Here is a 19,223-nt window from a genome sequence, read left to right as displayed (position 1 = left end):
TCGGCATAGAGGTCCCCAGCTGGGGGCTACATGGACTGGGAAGGGGCAGGAGGCAGCTTTATGTGATGCGGAGAATGTTCTCTATCTGTTCTGAGTGGTGGTTATACAGTTGTGTACATATTTAAATAATCATCAAGCTGTATACTTAAAATGAGTGTAAAAATCGTTGGAAAGAACATGCATGCTTGTTTTAATTTTTGCAGACTGCACCCCCACACAGGCTGGAACTATTGGTACCATGTTGCAGTGACCAAGACATCACTCTACCTAATGACATCCCATGTGTCACTGTTTGTTCTGTCCTGACTTCTGCACCACATCCTCCTATCCCTACTACTCCAGGCCCTTAGGTCTTTTTCTCAGACCTAGAAAAGGTGAGGTAGGCTTCCAGTAAGTGTCCCTGCCCCGCCTTTACCCCAAGGGCTTTATTATGTATCCTCCCCACACCCCTTTTGGCACAAGGTCCCTCCATCCCCCCACCAATTCTGGCATCCCAACCCTCCTCACTGTCAACTCCTGCTGCCCCTCCATCTCTGGCTTCCTGTCACTCTTCTCCTACCTTGTGGGGTCTCCATCCCATTCCTCACTGCCATCCTCTTCCTAACTGCCTGCAATAGGGCTTCCACTGCCCTGTGATCAAGGTCACAGACCACCTGCTGATCAGACAAGCCAGTTGTCATCAAGGGTCTTCACCTACTTGGTCCCATGGCCGATACTGTTGACCCCTCCATCTTCACAGCTGCCATGAGCTTTCCTGTCTGGATTTTCCCCTGGGTTCTGCAACTTCCTGTTCTTGCTGCCTTCCTAAACATACTCATTCTCTGAGGTCTGCCTCTGGAGCCCTCCATCTCTATCCTCCCCCTAGGAAGGCAGTCGGCTTCCCTCACACAGGTTTACTTGCACCTGTAAGCTCTACTTCTCCATCCTGACCTGCTGCATAGTTGTGTTGCCTTCTGGCATTTCCACAGGATGTATGGGTGGATGTCTGTTCCTTTTGCCAGCCCAGCATCCAGTCCTCCTCCTGGTAACAGCATCCTGTTTTGACCATAGGGAACCATCCTTCCCCACTTTCTCAGTCCACATGGTCTTGGGGATGTGACATAGACCTGGCAAATCAGTCGTGGGGTAAACATAGAGCACCAAAGTTGAGCCAGTGAGCCCCAAGACTGTTCTGGAATGACTGAGGGAAAGCATTGTCTTTGGGATCAGGTTTCTAAGCTGATGGAGAAGGCCAGAGCTGCTGGTGCCATCCTTTCTCCTTTTGGGAGGAGACACCTGGGAATGAAGCCAACCCAAAGAAGCAAAACTTAGGTGGAGAAAGACATTCCTCACATATACTGTTTGAGAGCCTGGCTTGTTCAGTTACACAAGCCAATCAATTCTGCACCCCCCCACTTCTTTTTTTGAGATGGAGTCTCACTCTTTCACCTGGGCTGGAGTGCAGTGGTGCAGTCTCGGCTCACTACAACCTCCCCCTCTGAAGTTCAAGTGATTCTCCTGCCTCCGCCTCCCGAGTAGCCGGGACTACAGGCATGTGCCACCACACCCAGCTAATTGTTGTATTTTTAGTAGAGACAGGATTTCACCATGGTGGCCAGGCTAGTCTCAAACTCCTGACCTCAAGTGATCCACCTGCCTCAGCCTTTGAAAGTGTTGGGATTACAGGTGTGAGCCACTGCACCTAGCCCCTATTTCCCTTTTTTGCTTAAGCTAGTTATAGTTGGGTCTGTGTTACTTGTACCCAGAAAATATCCTAACCAAGAAATTAGAATCAGAGATGGAAATTTTTAATAGACCCACAAAAGAAATTAGCTGAACTAAGGAGGGGGGCATAAGCTGGCACTACTTCCCCCATTCCCCACTCACAGGTTGGTGAACAGAGCAGCAGCAAAGCAGATGATTAAACTGTCTCCCACCATCCCTGGAGCTCAGGCCATGTACCTACCATGGCTGGAACATTAGGGGATTCGTAGAAAAATGTCAGGATGTTGGGAATGTCTTTCCAATGGCCTCAGTAAGGTCCAACAAGCAAGAGACACACTCTGGCTGAAAAGAGCCCATCTGAAAGCAGAGAGGAAGAAAATTTGGGCTTGCCCAGAGAGGCCCTTTCTGCCTGCAGCCAGTAATTCAACATGGCTGAGAGTCAGATAATTAAGAGCCAGTTCTTTGCTTCAAGCTAAAGTCAGCTCAAGCGAAGACAAAGAGGCTGGGAACTAAGAGCGAGATAAGCCTGGGGCCTGACAGGTACTCAACTCCTCGGGCCCTGCTGAACCCTTCCTGCTGTGCCCTCCCAGCTGGACAGAAGCTTCCATTATAAGCAGGCTTCCACTGGGATGCAGCTTCAGTGAGAAGGGGCAGATGACCTTCTGCCTCCCTCCCCAAACTAGGAGTTTGCATTGCCCTGTGGCAGAGGCCCAGCTAGAGGCTGCAGAACCAAGGGCTCCTGGGATGGGCAGAACACTGGGGCCTGTTGCTAAGAGATAACCCCTCCCCTCCTTCTACACCACCACCAGGGACTTCATTCAAGAATCATAACTTTCATAGAGGTCTCTAGCTTTGGTTAATAGCTCTGGGGATAACCAAATGCAAACTGACTGAAAAGCCTCCCAGGGATTAAGGGAATTGTATTGCCAGAAGGTCCCCACAAACCAAAGGATTGCTCAGCCCCTATGGTTGCCCCGAACCTCCCCAAACATGCACGCCTCAATGCCCCTCTCACAGAGACAGCAAAATCAGAGCAGTGAGATTGGTGTACCAGGGAACCTCTTCCTCACCATTCAGTCAAGCATGTGGACCACGGTCCAGGTTTTTTTCCTTACCCCCCTCTTCAACTAGGAGGGTTTTTCTTCTTTCAGCTATACAATTTTCTCTCCATCATTGTAGTTGGGGCTTAAATGGAAAGACCATGAGCTTAGTACCTAACCAAACAAACAGCCCCTTGCCATTGCCAAGATGTTGAATTGGAGATAGATGTGGTAACTGGGTGAAAAGTTGGAATGTCTCCTCCCAGAAGTGGAATAACTGTGCTTTAAGTTTGGTGAGGGATAGTTGCATTATGATAAACAGGAAAATATTTTTTAAAATTACACAGTAAAGGGGGTCTGTGTCGATCTTGGACATCTAAGAAGTGAAATACAGTGGACTTTTATTGTTTTTGCTGCCCGGCTCTAGTCCCTCTTTATTGTGAATTGATCCCCAATTTTCCCTTTGAGAACCATTGCCTGCACTTTGAATAGATTTGGGTAGGGCTGACAGCTTCCATTGGCTCCCAGGGAACACACATGACCTCAGTCTGTTCCATTAGAATCACAGTGCAGGTTAGTAATGGACTCATTTCTCAATCTGGGCCGATACAGTCACTTTGGGAGCTGTGCTCAGTTGGTAGGCTGTGAGCCTGGAGCCTCTTGTGGCCATTTTTGTCCTCTCTTTGAGACAAAAGAAGTAAAGGACCCCTGATGATACTTGAGCATCCACATCCAAATGTGCCTGAAGCTCTAACCCAGGACTTGACCACTGAGAAGGGCTGCAAATGTTTTTGTAGCTTTTATCATTTGGGTCAGTTGCCAGTCTCTAGTAATGAGACTCCAGACTAACACAATGGCCCACAGTGTCAAAAACAAATCCCAGACTTCTCCTCACCTACTACCCAGCACCCCTGTTTCCTTTGGTGTCACTGTCCTCCCAGCCACGCCATTGACCATCTTGATTTTTCTCTCTGCTAACCATCAAGACCTACTGGTTTTTCCTTGCAAGTGCTTTCAACCCAACTGTTCTTTTCTCATGCTTTGTACTCTTCCAGGCCACAACCTCATCACATCTAGACTGCTGGCCCAGCCTTCAGTCCCGCAGCTCTATTCCATCTGTAAAGGCATCGGATTCCTCTGCTCAGACTCCGTCAAGGGCACCCCCATCCACTACCAACTGCAGCCAAGTTCCTCAGCTTCACGATCTGGCCCCTGTGCTCTTGCCAATTTGAAACTGGAAAGTGGCCTGGCTGTTTCACTTGCGTGTCCTTGATTGTGATGGCTGGACAGTTTTTCACACATACACTGGCCATTTCTATCTCTTCAGTAACTTGCCTGTGCACTACTTCACTCATTTTCATACTGAACATTCATATTTTCTTATCGATTTACAAAAGCTTTTAATATTAGTGATCCTGTGTCATTTATATACCTCAAATATTTTTCTCGAGTGTGTTGATTGGCTTTTACTTTTGTTTATGGTCTTTATTGATATACTAGAGTTTTAAATTATGCCACAGTAAAATCGGATTTTGTTATTATGCTTAGGAAATCTCTCCCTACCCAAAGATTATAAACAGTTATATATGTTTTCTTTCAATACTTGTGATTTCCTTTTTTTAAAATTCCAGAATATTTTTTAGAATTAAGGGCTTTAAACAAATAGCCATAATACCATAAACTGACAATGACTTGGTAGTACTAAATACTTTAGGCTGTATGATTTCCTTTTGGATTTTTTTTTTTTTTTTAGAAACAGGGTCTCACTATGTTGCCCAGGCTGGTCAGAAAGTGCTAGGCTGAAATGATCCACCCACCTCAACCTCCCAAAGTGCTGGGATTATAGGCCTGAACCACTGCATCTGGCCTACATTTGGATTTTTTTTCTTTTCTTTTTTTTATTGGAGACGGAGTCTCACTCTGTCGCCCAGGCTGGAGTGCAATGGCATGATCTCGGCTCACTGCAATCACTGCAACCTCTGCCTCCCGGGTTCACGCCATTCTCCTGCCTCATCCTCCCGAGTAGCTGGGACTACAGGCGCCTGCCACCATGCCCGGCTAATTTTTTGTATTTTTAGTAGAGACGGGGTTTCACCGTGTTAGCCAGGATGGTCTCAATCTCCTGACCTCATGATCCGCCTGCCTGAGCCTCCCAAAGTGCTGGGATTACAGGCATGAGCCACCGCACCCGGCCCTTTTTTTTAGACAGAGTTTCACTTTGTCACCCAGGTTGGAGTACAGTGGTGTGGCAATCTTAGCTCACTGCAACCTCCGCCTCCTGGGTTCAAGTGATTCTCCTGCCTCAGCCTCCCAAGTAGCTGGGATTACAAGCACCCACCACCACACGTGGCTAATTTTTGTATTTTTAGTAGAGACAGCGTTTCACCATGTTGGCCAGGCTGGTCTTGAACTCTTGACCTCAGGTGATCTGCCCACCTTGGCCTGCCAAAGTGCTGGGATTACAAGTGTGAGCCACCATGCCTGGCCCATTTGCATTTTATAACCCAGCTAGAAATTTTTGGTGTGCATGGTGTGATAGGAATTTTGAAAAACCAACTTTCCATTATAGACATTTTCACACATGTTCAAAAATAGAGTATTATGATGAACTCCTAGGTACCCATCATCCAGCTTCAAGAATTCTCAACTCATGGCCAATTATTTTTCATCTGCACACTACTTCCCTGCTCCATACTTGCCCTGCCCCCACTATTGGATAATTTTGAGCAAATCTTAAATATCATATTATTTCATCCATAAATACCTTAGTATATATGAGACAAGCCTTAACTTTCTTTTTTCTTTTTTTTTTTTTTCTTTGGACAGAGTTTCGCTCTGTCTCTCAGGCTGGAGTGAAGTGGCGCAATCTTGGCTCACTGCAACCTCCACCCCCTGGGTTCAAGTGATTCTCCTGCCTCAGCCTCCTGAGTAGCTGGGATTACAGCCACCTGCCACCGTGCCCAGCTAATTTTTGTATTTTTAGTAGAGAGGGGGTTTCACCATGTTGGCCAGGCTGGTCTTGAACTCTTGACCTCAGGTGATCCACTTGCCTCTGCCTCCCAAAGTGCTAGGATTACAGGCGTGAGCCACCACACCTGGCCAAGACTTAACTTTCTTTTTTTTTTTAAAAAATGATATGTAGTAGGCTGGGTGTGGTGGCTCACGTCTGTAATCCCAGCCCTTTGGGAGGCTGAGGCGGGTGGATCACCTGAGGTCAGGAGTTCGAGACCAGCCTGGCCAACAGGGTGAAACCCCGTCTCTACTAAAAATACAAAAATTAGACGGGCATGGTGGCAGGTGGCTGTAATCCCAGCTACTCAGGAGGCTGAGGCAGTATAATCACTTCAACCCGGGAGGTGGAGGTTGCAATAAGCCATTCTGCCATTGCACTCCAGCCTGGGCAACAAGAGCAAAACTCCGTCTCAAAAAAAGAAAAAAAAAATGGTGTGTAGTAATTGTTTCAACATCACCATCCTTTAGGTATATTAAAACCCAAAATGTAGCCTTGAGAAGTAAATCCAAAAGATGGTTCTTTGAAAAGACTAGCAAAATAAATAGCTCTCTGGCAAATCTATTCAGAGAGAGAGAGAGAGAATGTATTTATATATAACACATGGGAAAAAAAAAAGATAACTGCTGGCACAGAGAAGATTTTCTTAAATTACTACCAGGTACAACTCTTGGCCCAAATTTTTGAAAATCTGGGTGAACTTAATGCTTTTCTAGGAAAATATAAATTATCAAAATTGACTTAAGAAGAAATAGAAAACTTGAATAGACTAATAACTATAGACAAAACTGAAGAAGTTGGCAAAGTGACCAGAGATATTCTAGAGTTCACACACATACAGAACTGTTCAAGAACAAGGATATTCTATCATGTACAGTGAGCTTGATGTCAGGGTATCTGTGTGTATCTGTTCATCCTAACTAAGTGCTGGTCCTTCCTGTGGGGGGCATCTTTCAGGGCCCCAGAAGTAGCCAACCTTCTCCCCACCCTGCCCTCTCTCACCATACACTTTTGAAGTGCCCCTTTTTGCCTCACAGCATCCTGCTAGCCAGGCTGCCAGAGAGCAGGCAAAGGGGAAAGTCTGGGGGTATAAGCCTGTGGATGGATGTGTAAGGTGGAGGAGGAGAGGGACTTCTGGGGTCCAGGTGCCTCTTCACCCCAGGCCAGCCCTCCTCACAGTTGCCCTCCATCTGCTGGAGCTGAGGAATGACTACAAATCTTAGGAAAATTTTTGTCTAGATTTATGCACCTCCTACGTGTGACCCTGAAGCTTTGCTTGAATGCAGGCAAGAGGGCAATAAAGGCAGGGGGAGGTAGGACAGCAGGAAAAAGGAGAACAGAAGTGTTGTTCAAATTTCATCACAGGTCTGTACTGTTAGCACCATGACAGAACAGTTTGCATTCTTGTCTCCCCAAATCAGCAACCTCTGCAGCCCTAAGACTTGCCTCCTTTTTTGGCCTGGCCCTGCCTCCAGACCTGTGATGCTCCTCGTATCTGAAATGCCTATCTCAAGCCTACTTTCTTTCAAGTCCCCATCAAGGTTTTCTTTGGATAGAAGGATTCTACAGGCTGAACTAATCAGAGGTACTTTTTTTTTTTTTAAGGCTTACAGGTATGTGAGACTTATCTCTTCAAACAAGACCAACCATCTTAAGATGTGTGTCTTCTGTAGCTCCTGTTTCCTGTCACATTCTCACACATTGACTTTGCCAGCAACACAGATCATCTTGCATTTTTATGGCTTCCACCATCATGTGGTCACTGATAGTCCCTGCAGTGGGCATTATGATTTTCATCTGCTCAGCAAGTCTTCTTCACCTTCTGGTAATACCAACATCTCATCCTTTCTTTAGTGAGCTGCCCCTCTGTACTTTATGTAGTTGTGGCCGGGTTGTCAATCCTAGTAGGTGGGCACATGACCCAGACCTGGCCAATCACAGTATTTCTATCTTCTTGGCCACAGTGATTGACCCAGGGTTGAGCACATTCCTCAAACTGAGCCAACAGAGTCCTCTATTAGGAGTTTATATGAACGATAAAGTAGTCCTCTTGTCCCTCTGGGATCCCATGCTAGGATGGTGAAGCTGTCTATGGCCTTGTGCAACCTCCACCCATCACATGGAGAAAGCCCATGTGGGGAACAAGGTGGCAATACTCAGAGGAAAGCTGAGCCAAGAGCTGTAGAGTCCTCACCACATCTGTGAGGACCTGGGTGTCTAAGACTCATTCATTTCCCTTCTTTCCATTTATATGAATTGGTAAATTTGCTTAAAGTAGTTCAGGTTGAATTTCTGTCCCTTGCAATCAAGTGTCCTAACTAATAGTCTCCCAAATCTGCATTTCTAGCCTAGACATCTCTCCTAAGCTCTATTCAAACATGAATTTATTCTATGTCTATTTACTGAGTACCTACCCTGTGCCATGAGCTATACCAGGTGCTGTGCTAGGTTTGTTGAGGACAAAGACAAACAAGATCCAGTTCTGGCCTGCAAACAGTTTGTTGTCTCCCAGGGCTGACTGAGGTGTTAGAAGATACAATTATGAAATAAACGTTATGCAAGAGGCAGGCACGGGATTCTACACTTAACCTAACTTGAGGAATTGGGGGACTGGGGAACCCCCAGAGATGGCAGCATCTAAGCTGACTCTTGAAGAGAAAAATATAATTGCCAGGTGAGCAAGAGCAATTATGAGGTTGGGGTAGAAGAAGAAAGACATTCGGAGCACATGGAACAGCATGTATAAGGGCAAGGAAGTGAGAAAGAGTATTCCTCCTTCAGGGAACTAAAATGTAAGCTCCTTGAGGATAGAGACATTGTATATCTCAATCACTGCTATTTCTCCAACACTTCTAACAGTGCCTGGCATGGGGCAGGTGCTCATGGGGTAGTGTTTGTAGAATGAATCAATGGCAAGGGCTTGATCAGATTTACAGTTTAGAGAACAAAATACAGAGAGCCAAGGTCAGGAAGAAGGTTGTTGGAACACTGGAAGTGGAAACTATTAACCAAGGTAGCAGGAGTGCAAATGGGGAGAAGGATGGATATGGGAGCAATTAAGGAAGGAGAATCAAGAAGGCCCGGTGACAGAATGACTGTGGCAGGTAAGAAAGGGAGGACTCAAGGATGAGGCTCGGGTTTGGGTCTTAAGCAACTGGGGAGATGAGGATGTGACTCAATAAGGAGGAAAAATGGAGGAAGGCAAGTTTTGAAGGGAGATAATTTTGGCTGTGGATTCCATGAGTTTGAGGTTCCAGTGGGCTGTGGAAGTAGAGATATTCAGTACATGGATTGCAACACGGAGCCAAAAATACAGTTTTGGCAACTTAAGGGTAAAAAGGAAAGTGTTTAATCAGTGAGCAAGTCCAAGGGAGAGGGTGCAGAGAAGGGGAGCTGGGGGAAAAGATGGACCCTCAGAGACGCAGAAGAACCGAGAGGTTTCTAAGAACCAGCAGCAGAAATGGGAGTTCTGGCAAGGAATCTTAGGGAGGAGAGGATGTCCAGGAGAGGAGTGAGCAACAGTAGAAATAATGTTGAAAACTCAAGAGCAGAAGAGGGAAGGGCCCACTGGGGACTTTCAAGACTGCTGCTTTGATGGGCCTGGCTGATGTGGGCTGAGGAGTGAGTGAGGTAAGGACGTGAGGAGACAATGAGTGAATACAAGAAGCTCAACTGTGAAGAGGAGGAGGCAGCATGGGAGAATCCAGAAGCAGTTTCTAAGATGGGAGTGACCTGAACATATTTAAATGCTTCTTAAGGCTAACCTAATTCTACTCTGTATCTTCACTTCCGCAGGCCCGAGGCACGAATAATTCAATGCCTTAGACCTGAAATGTATAGCAATTCTTTTTTAAAAAATGCTTCTTGGAAGCAGCCAGTAGACAGGGAGAGGATGAACAGGGTGCTATTTCAATGTTGGCGGCTCAAAGCTTAATGTGACTAATACTGAACCCACAATACCCAACACCCACCTTCAAACATTCTTTCTCATGGCTCCCGTCTCAACCAATGCCCTTGTTATCTATTCAGCACCCTGGACAGCGACCCCCCATCCCCCGCCAAACCATCTCAGAATTCTCAGTCCCCCTCAGATCTCATCAATCACTGATTTTTGTCCACACTGACTTCTAAATATTTGATTCTGTCTACTTTTCCTAAAGCCACTTTCCCAGTTCAGACCTATATCCCCTTCTATCTGGACCACTGATATTGTCTAACTGGAGTCTATAAATCTCCCAGCTTTGAATTCTCACAGCTTCCAAAGTTTTCTGCATATATTGATCCAGTCATGACACTTTTATTCTAAAAACATTTCGGAAGGCTGGCCATCTTCTGAGAGGTGACATCCACCCAGCCTTGCCCACCCTCAAGACTGGCTGGAATCTAACCATCCCTGAGCTCTGCCCCCTCTAGCTTTTGTCTCTGCTTCTCTCCCATGTGTGTTCTTAGGGTGCCCTACAAGATTTTGCTCCATGGGGAAATGCCATGTGCAAAGTCTAGGCTCATGCTGGTCCCTCTTCCTGGGACTCCTGGGCCTGAATTCTGCAGGCCCAGCTCAAATGCTACCTTTTCCATTAAGCCTTCCTTGACCTCTACCTCTACAGCTCAAATCACAGCACTGCATGAATCACTCCTTACTGCACCTCTTCAAGGGTGTGGCATCACATACTGATAATCATGGACATGTTTGCACATCAAATACCTCCTAACACATACACTGGAAGCAGAGACAATACAACTGATTCATCCTAACATACAGTAGATATCAGTATGTTGTTAGAGGAATCACACTGAATAATGGAGAAATTGATTGATTTCATATAACCAAAGCAGTTTCCACCACTTGTCATCATGGAACTGGATGAACTGGTTACAATTAAGTAAATCCAAGAATCACCTTGAATAACAGGTGGCTTCCTGGTTCTGCTGGTCACCTACTGGGAGGTAAGAGCTTGCTGTGTCTTCTCGATGCTGCAGCTTTGCTCTAGCTGAGCTCTAAGGCTTAGGGCTTGTCTGCTTCATTCCATTTTATCCACCCAGCAAATGATGTCCAGCACAAGGCCCATGTTAGGCACTGGGTACACATAAATGAATGAGAGTTGTGCCATTAGGGTGCTTGCAGTTTAACAATCAAAACAGTGAATACTTATCTACTAATGATTCTGGTCAGACATCATGCTATTCACTTGGTCCTCACAACAATGCTGCCAAGTAGGTGGTACTGCTTCCATACTAGGATGAGGAAACTGAGGCTCAGAGTGTCCAAATCACCTGCCCAAGGAAAGCCTGTAATGGACTGCTGCTTTGGTGGTTCCCAATGAGACATGCCTCCCAGTATTCCTGTCCTTATGTGCTCTCCTCCCACACTGACTCAGGGATTGGCCACGTGACTTGCTTTGGCCAACTGGGCATTTGCAAGCCTGATGCAGGCAGAGGCTTGATCAGCAGGAACTCAGGACTTGTCCTCTTGGAATACTCCCTCTTGGGATCCAGCTGCCACATAAGAAACTTGGGCTAGACTAGCAAATGATTAGATGCCATGTGTATTAAGACCCTGAAGAATGAGAGGCTATTTTGATGTCCCTCTCCTGTTAGTCTCTCAACATAATGCAGCTGTGTGAGAGTCCACGTGAGACCAGCAGGGCCCACAGCCACAGGCACAGTCACAGCTGACCCACAGACCATGAAGGAATAATAAATCACTGTTGTTTTAAATCCAGAAATTCTGGGGTGGTCTGTTACAACCTAATGAATAACTAAAACCGTGATAAACTAGGATTTGAACCCAGTACTACCTGACTACCGAAGCTCATGCCCTTGGTCTCCACATTGTGTTCCTTCTGATTGAGAGTGGAACATCATACTAACACTGTAATATACACAGGTTGGCCCATGGTATCATGCAATAAATTTTTTTTTTTTTGAGATGGAGTTTTGCTCTTGTTGTCCAGGCTGGAGTGCAGTGGCGCGATCTCAGCTCACCCCAACCTCTGCCTCCCAAGTTCAAGCAATTCTCCTGCCTCAGTCTCCTAAGTAGCTGGGATTACAGGCATGCACCACCACACCGGCTAGTTTTCGTATTTTTAGTAGAGCTGGGGTTCCTCCATGTTGGTCAGGCTGGTCTCGAACTCCTGACCTCAGGTGATCCACCTGCCTCAGCATCCCAAAGTGCTGGGATTACAGGTGTGAGCCACCGTGCCTGGCCTAATATTTGTTAAATGAATGGATAAAGGGTATGATAGGCCACCAGAGAGGTAAAGAGATCTAGGGAATTCAAAGGCAGGATGGTAATTACTTTTCAACAACCATCACCCCCTTCCCATTACAAATATTCCAAAACAAGGCTGGGCACAGTGGCTATAATCCCAGCACTTCAGGAGGCTGAGGCAGGAGGACTTGAGCCCAGGAGTTTGAGACCAGACTGGGCAACATAGGGAGACCCTGTCTCTACCAAAAGAAAAAAAAATTAGGCAGGTGTGGTGGCATATGCCTGTGGTCCCAGCTACTTGGGAGACTGAGGTGGGAGGATCGCTTGGGCCTGGGAGGTCAAGGCTGCAGTGAGCCATGATCACTCCACTGAACTCCAGCCTTCGTGACAGAGCAAGAGCCTGTCTAAAACAAACAAATATTCCAAAACAAAAACAAAAATGAAGCCATTTAGGCATTCCTAAATCTAGAAACAACTGTGTGGATATCACCAAACTCCCTCTCTGTGTCTGTCTTTTTCTCTGTTAAATTCAGATCAGGCAAAATTGAGAAGGTAATAGAGTTTGTTTTCTGGTGGCCCTGCCTCCCTGTCCCCAACTCCCCATCACATTCATGGCATCTTCTCTCTTCATCCCACTTGGCCTTCAGAGCCCAACAGTTCTTTCCCTCTCTTTCCATATAAAATCCACATGCAGAAAAGGGGCTGAGAAGGTGGAAATTACAGAAATGGGGAAGGAAGGTTTGGATGTTAACAGATGGATTTACAAGCCAAAGAAATGAAGCTCTAAGCTTGGTACTTTTAGGAGGCATCTGCCAGCAGGTGGAGGTATCCTAAGGAGGGGGGAGGCAGCTGGAGTTGTCCCGATTATACCCCTATTAGGCCCCTGTGGGTGGGGAGTGAAGGAATGTCCACTGCCTCTATAAATCCCTCTGAATCCCCCAAGAAGGCTGGGGCTCTGGCTCTCCACACCTGTGGCTGTGGCCCCAACATGTATACCTCCCAGAGTAGTCACTCCAGCCTGGCGAAGACCCTCAGGGGTCAATGCATCCAGTCCTCTGCCTTCTAGCAGCCCTGGCACTGCTTTTTCTGTTCTAAGCCCTCCCTTACTCTCCTGCTCCTGCAAACAGGCACACACCTCCCAAGGTCACACACAGGCTCCAGAACCTGGATCCCACACCCAGAAAACCATCTGGGCCCCTCGCTGCAGAGAGACCTAAGGAGAGAGCAGGCCCACACAGTACTCGCTGGCCGACTGTGGGCAGTGCACACAGGCCCCGTGTCACACACACTCACATGCAAAGCAATGCGGAGGGGCGCACACAGAGACACTGTGAGCACTGTCACCAGTACAGGCACTGGATGTGAAGAGACAGACACATGCGTGCACACACATGCACACCTCCAGACTATCACAGGTGCACACCGGCACGCACAGACACCCGCACAGGTGCCCAGCCAGGCCTCAACACCAGGCCCCTCCCCCAGTCCCTCAGAAGCCGGTAGGGAGGGTTGGGGTTTCAGGGCGCTTCCCATCCCCCCTCCCTCTGGCCCCTGTTCTCCAAGGTCCAGAGTCCCAGTGGGGTTCTGGAACCCGCTCCCGCCCCAAAACCTGCTTCAGGGAGCGACAGGCGAGAGGGGGGAGGGGAAGCCTGGTCTCGAAACGTTCTGATTTTAATTTCTTAAATTAACCCCTTCCCTGCCTCTGGTCTGGCCTGCCCAGAATCCCTCCCAGTCGAGCGGCCTCGCGGGCCTCCGGAGGGCTGTGAGGGAGAAGGAAGGGGAAGAAGGGACAGTGGCTGGGGTCCTCCCTCCTTCCCTCTCCGGGAGCAGTCCCGCAGCGTGCCCGCGACTCGCCCTTACCTCCTCCACCCCGCGGCGAGGCCAGGCCCAGCGGCCCAGGGCTGGGGACGCAGAAGAGCCCCCGCGTGCCCGGTCCAGACGCAGGGCCGCCTCGGGGCCTCGGATCTCGTTCCCCTCCGCAGCCTTGGGTGGCCGCCGCGGCTAGCGCCCCCGCCTCCCTCTCGGGGCGGGGGCGGCCGAGCCTCCCAGCCAGTCGCAGCGGGAGGGGCGCACGAACCCGGCGGGAGGAAGGATGGAGGAGGAGGAGGAGGGGGAGGAGGGGGAGGAGGGGGCGCGCGGCCGGAGGAAAGCAAGGGAAGGGGGAGGGAGGCAGCACGGAGGTGGGGCGGAGCCGGCCCCTCCTCCGGGGCGGGCTCTCCAGTGAGCTGGGGAGCGGCAGATGCGCCCAGAAGCGGCTGCGCCGGGACCCCACGTTTTCCGCTCAAGGTGGTTTCGATGGGGGAGGGGTCTTCGGCGCCGCCGCGGGGGTGCAGGGATGGCTCGCGCCGCGCTCCTCCCGGGTCCCAGTCTTCCCGGCTCCAGGCACCGCCCAGTGCATTCCCCGCCCTGGGCACCTCCAGCTGTGGCTTCTGTTGCCCACCTTGAATCAGGGCCTCTCCACCCTAAACCTAGCACTCTGGCTTGGGCCTGCTTCCACGCGGGGGCAAATCCGGGGGTGGGCGGTTCTGTGAATCCGGAAGGGGGCGGGCGCAGGCGCTACTCCTGAGACATGCGCCACGGTCCCTAAGCGGCCTCATGGGCAGCGCGTCTGGGTCGTGCACTCGGCGACCTCGGGTCAGACGCTTGGTCTCCGCGGAGACCACCTGAGATGATCCCCTCTGGGCATTCCTAGGGAACCGGCGGATCTGCTGCCGGACCCCATCCGGAGACCCAATTCTGCTCTTAAAGAGCTGCCTAGGAACACGTGTACCCATCGCAAATCCCATCCCGGACCTAGAGGAGGAGGAAAAGGCCTCCAGGTCCCTGGTTCCCTCCTACCCACTCCCACCACTTGGCTAAGATAGCAGCCAGGCTTCTTGGGACTGGAGCACCTAGAGGGCCCCACCTTTGGCCTAAGGCCTACCCAGCTGGTGAGGCAGAAACAATCTGGCTGTCGTGCGCTTGGAGGAAGTCCACAGGGCTGCAGTGGGGCTGAGAAGCCACACAGGGTTTGGAGGCAACCAAGGCCAGAGCAGAGCTGAAGCTTGGATGAGAAAAGGGGGAAGTGTTATTTCAGCCTGAGGGTGGTGCTTGGGTAGGGCTGTGCACATGTGCCTTGTGGGGCAGTCTGGTTGCAGGAGAGCAGAAACCCAACTTAGTCCCAGGATTCCAGTAACTCTGGGGCTCATGGGAACTCTCTTTGATCCCCATCCCACTCCTGTGAAGGCAGAGGCATTGGGACATTCAGTATCAGGAAGGATAATTTGTAAACTTGTCAGTGGCTTTGGGGGAATGGCAAATTTAATAAGGACAGAGGCTGTACAGTGGCCAATCAGGTTGAATTCCCCCTCTCTCGATCTTCTCTTCCTCTCTGTAGCTCCTGAATTTCATTCCTCCTCGAGGAAGTCTTCTGAGATTGGACAAATGAGAAATCACTTTTCCTAATACCCAAACGATAACAGCTCCTATTAACCAGGCACCAAGCATCATGCTAATAATTTTTATGCATATCATTTACTCTTCCTAATATTATTATTATCCACACTTTGCAGATGAAGACGCTAAAGTTCAGAGCTCAACAAATGGCATAGTCAAGACTTGAACTCAAGTCATCAAACTCCAAAGTCTATGCTCAACCACAGTGCCCTCCTGCCTTCTCTGCTATAATAAAGTCCACTGGATCTTCACGTGTCAAAACGCAGATTCCCCAAATCCATCTGTTCTTGCAGATGGCCAAAAATGTCCGTATATTGTCTTGGTTTCACCTTTGTTGTGATGTTTCTCCTCACTCTGTGCATCCTGTGAATGTGTCAAAACAATTTGGGACATGCATGGCTATGTATGTGTGTGCTTTTGTGCATGTTCGCATGAGTATGTGTGGATGTGTATGTGTATGCAGGTGTACACTTGTGCATATGCAAGTGTACATAGGTGCATGTGTGTATCTGTGAGCACATGCATGTGTGCATGTATGTGTGGATAAGAGTTCATGCATATTTGCACATGTGTGCATGTGTGTGCACATATGTCTGTGAATGTATGCATGTGTATTTGTGCGCATGTGTGCCCATGCTACATTTCACAGACAACAGTTCCTGCTTGGTTGTTATGGGAACCACAGTTCTAAAAATGTTAAACTGAATCCCACTCCATGTGAACCAGAGAAACCAAAAGAGAGAGAGAGCTCAGTGACGGAGACACCTGTGGGGTCCCAGAGCTGAGGCAGAGAATTGTGGGCTCAGCAAGAGCTGGAAAGACCCAGACTAGCCAGAGGTGTAGACCCACTCATGAGACCTATGGTGCCTATCAGGGCCCCTTGCTGCAGACTCGGTCCTCAGTCCTGCTTTTTCCCATCTTTCCCTCCTGATCCTTTCTCCTCCCTCTCTCTTTGCCAGCTTCATGCTCTCCAACCACCTTCCTTCCCTCCTCCTTCCCCTTTCTGTTTCCCTTCTTCTCCTTTTGGGTTTTTTTTGTTGTTGTTCAACTAATTGACACAATAATTAAGCACTTTCATGTTAGAATTGGTGATATGGGGTCCACACATGTAGAACAAATGAGGTTTCTGCCCTTGAAGGTGCTCAAGGGTGGGAGTATTTGGATAGCTAGTGGGGGAAGGGAGGTGGCAGAGCAAAGCACAAAGGGAGAGATGACAGAGGAGGGTGGAAGGTGAATTTGGATCAGATATAGAGGGCTTTGACAGCAAGGGTGAAAAATAGGTATTTTTTTTTATAGGAGAGTGGAAACCTTGGTCAGTTTGGGATGAAGCCCTTGTTTGTTGTGAATGGTGTATTAGGAAATTTTCATCATTAATGCTGGGCAATGTGGAATGAAAGAGGCATAATGGAGGCAGAGGGACCACAGGAAGCAGTTTGGCATAGTGTAGCCTTGTCTCAAATAGGGTACAGGAGTTGGGGTGAAGAGGGAGAAAATAGCAAACATTCTGGGTTGCTTTCTCAAACTCCCCCCCATATCCCACCTCATCAAGATTTGTATTACTTTTTCCTACCTTTCCAGTGTGAGAATCAGGACTTCAGTGAGCCTCTGTTACTGATGTGTGTGTCAAATTTCTCAGGTGCCCCAGAAAGTAAAATAGTTGGGAATCGCTGGCCCAGCATGTAGTAGCACTCAGTATCTGTGGAGTGAGTGGATATTTAGATATGCAATGGTCTTGGAACTGGAAGGCCCAGGTTCAAGGCCCATTTCATTCTCTTATTATCTGTGTGCCCTTCAGAAAATCCCCAACATCTTGGGCTTCAGTTTTCTCTTCTGTAGAGTGTGAGTTTGGACAGGATATTCTTTTAAAAAAAAATACTGAAAAAAAATAGAGACAGGGTTTTACCATGTTGCCCAGGCTGGTCTTGAGCTCCTGGACTCAAGCCACCTACCTGCCTTGGCCTTCCAAAGTACTGGGATTACAGGCGCAAGCCACCATTCCTGGCCTGGACAGGATGTTCTTACAAACTCCTTCCAACTGCAACGCTATTATGTGATTCTATGAAATTGACATAGCCAAGGTATATGTGTATATGGAGGGAGTGGCATGGACTAAGGTGCTGGCAATAGGCACAGAGAGGATAAATGTGGGAAATATTTTAATAGAAGAATTAATATCATCTGGCTTCAGTTTTCAACAACATTGTTGACTAGATAGCCCAAAGACTCTCTTGCTACAAAATATGTGGATTGCTTCATAAAATGTAACAGACATCTCCTGAAATGCTCAGCTGAGCTTGCAAGAAAGGGAAAAAAATCTACATGGACCAAAATAGGGGGACCGAGACCAAGAAATATAAGCATGAGATGTGCTGTGACTAACCTCAGAAGGTATAGGAAGGGAGGCATATTGCTTGTTTGTCCTGACCTGGATCCTGGTTAGAGAAGCGGGAACTGTCTCTGAGAATTTATAACTACTTGAGTTGGACTTTGAACTCAAAACATCTGCATGTTACAAGAACCTCAAGCCAAGAAATTAACAAAAGATTGGTCTCCATCAGGTGATACTCTTGGAGTGTCTGGTAGAAGCAAACAGGAAACTGCTCAGGAGAAACATACCATCACCCAAGGCCACAGAGTATTGCTGCCCAAGTAAATCCCCACTGAAGTTGAGCTCACAAGCTAAAGATTATAATACGTAACCTGGAACAATGTACCATGAATGAGAGTAGAGAAGACCCTGAAGAATTACAATAAGATTCAACAAGTCTAAGTGACAGCCTGGATGTGTGGGGTAGGAAGAAGCAAAAGTGAATCCCACAGAGCTGTAGTTACTTAGATGAATCCAGGGAATCAAATAATGTTGCTATTACCAGAAATATGGAAGGGTGATTTGATTTTAGACAGACTGTATTTGGAATGGTGGTGGGACATCCATATGGGGGTATTCATTAGAACCATGGGGCTGTTTGACTTAGAAGCCATCTACATAGGAATAATAGCTGAAGGCCTGGCAATGAATGCACTCTGTAAGGAAAGTGTTGAAATAGGAAAGAAGAGAGCTAAGAACTGGTCCAGGAAAACACTCATGTTTTGAGGACCAGTTGTAAAAGAGGAGCAAATAAGGAAAATGAGCTCTTTGGTCTCCAATTCTGGTTGGGTCCTGGGTTTGGATTGATTTTCAGATTGTTTGGTTTTAATTCTTTCCATCTGTAGCCTAACATTCTCATCCCTCACAATCCCTAGGGGAAGCTCCAATAAATGGGAGCAGTGTCCCTTGGGACATAGCAGGAACTTCTCAGCTAGGAGTTACACAGCCAGACTGGGCTCTGGTATCAGGACTACTACTAAGTCACTTCTTTGGGGTTCAATATTCTCATCAGTGATGTTAGGCCTAGGTGGGTGTGAGGATAAGAATAATAGAGCTGATAGCACTTGCTGGAATGTTGCTGGAGAGGGCAAGATAGGGGTGATCAGAGGCCAGCCACCCACTGTCTGCGTTTCCTCCTTTGTTCAGCTTGTGTGATTTGGGACCAGTTGCTTGAAATATGGGCCATTATGCTTTTCTTGCCCTACTCTTCATGAAAAGTGAAGTCAGGTGGCCCATGCCTAATAAGTGAAAGGTGTGGTGACTTAAATAGTAAGACAATGAGGATCATCATTATCTTGTGTCTCCATGAATCTACCACTTATCACAGTGCCTGACAGTCTACAATTTGAGCCTCTTCATAGGGTTAAACATTGCCCTCTGCAGGCTACTGTTCGAAAATGTTAATTCTCCTAGAAGAGGTAATATTAAATCCTTTACCACAAATTAGTTTCTTAGATA

The sequence above is a fragment of the Pongo abelii genome, chromosome 12 (genome assembly GCF_028885655.2).
Source record: "Pongo abelii isolate AG06213 chromosome 12, NHGRI_mPonAbe1-v2.0_pri, whole genome shotgun sequence".
In the NCBI taxonomy this organism is placed as follows: Eukaryota; Metazoa; Chordata; class Mammalia; order Primates; family Hominidae; genus Pongo; species Pongo abelii.
Note: the sequence above shows the minus strand (reverse complement) of the source record.